Below are 1,003 nucleotides of genomic sequence, written 5' to 3'. Positions count from 1 at the left end.
TAGATATAAAAGATATATGCAGTAAGGGGATTTGAGCTATTTATAGTATTTTATTCTGATAAAAGTTTAGTACCTAATATGTACAAAACATGATCAGATAATAATAAATTAAATACCAACCTGTCAATAGCTGATCTATTAAAACCATTACACCCCAATGGTTACAGCATTTTTTCATTAAAACAGTTTGAAACCAGTAAACAAATTAATCCAATTTGAGTTTAATACACAAACAACGTGCATTAACCTGATAGAATGAATACCAATACACCCAATGATAGGGAAGTAGATTTATATACGCTCTAATGAAATTGGTATAGACCTACCTAGACATATTTGAAAATAGAAATAAAAACAGATTCAAAATAGCAGTAGCTAGAATTGATTAAATATTAACAATCCCAATGCTCACAGAATCGTCATAGCGCAACGAAAGACACCTTGCCTATGCACTTGTACCACCCAACACAAAACACGCCCTAAACGCAAATGAGAGCCATATAGAGCTATGAATAAAAAATAAACAATCTGCGGGCGTGTACGTGGTGTTGTATACGGTACTTTGCTAGATACGGGGCATACTTAGAATCAGCCCACACCCCTCTACCCAGCTCCGTGTATACATGGTCGAGGGGACTTTAATATTTGGGGGGATTTTTTTCTTTTAAAATCAAAACCCACATTAAAAGCATTGTATTCATGGGTGAATAAAAACAACCTACAATCAAATGTTATCAATGATTCAGCTATGCAATGCTGTACCCTTTCGCCCTCTGTTACTACATGCACGAATACAACTACATGCAGTCGGTTGAATACTTCCTAATTGCTTTGCTCTGTTACTACATGCAACCAATCCAATTCTGTTGTGTCGCAAATCAATTATGAAGTTCATCTTAAAAGCAACAACAACCTACAACCTGTTTTTGTTATGATCATAGAGCCAATCTAAAAATCCTAAATGGCTCATCTATGCTTTTGCTTTTAGCCCATATTTTTTATG

This window comes from Ananas comosus, unplaced genomic scaffold (genome assembly GCF_001540865.1).
Source record: "Ananas comosus cultivar F153 unplaced genomic scaffold, ASM154086v1, whole genome shotgun sequence".
Classification (NCBI taxonomy): domain Eukaryota; kingdom Viridiplantae; phylum Streptophyta; class Magnoliopsida; order Poales; family Bromeliaceae; genus Ananas; species Ananas comosus.
Note: the sequence above shows the minus strand (reverse complement) of the source record.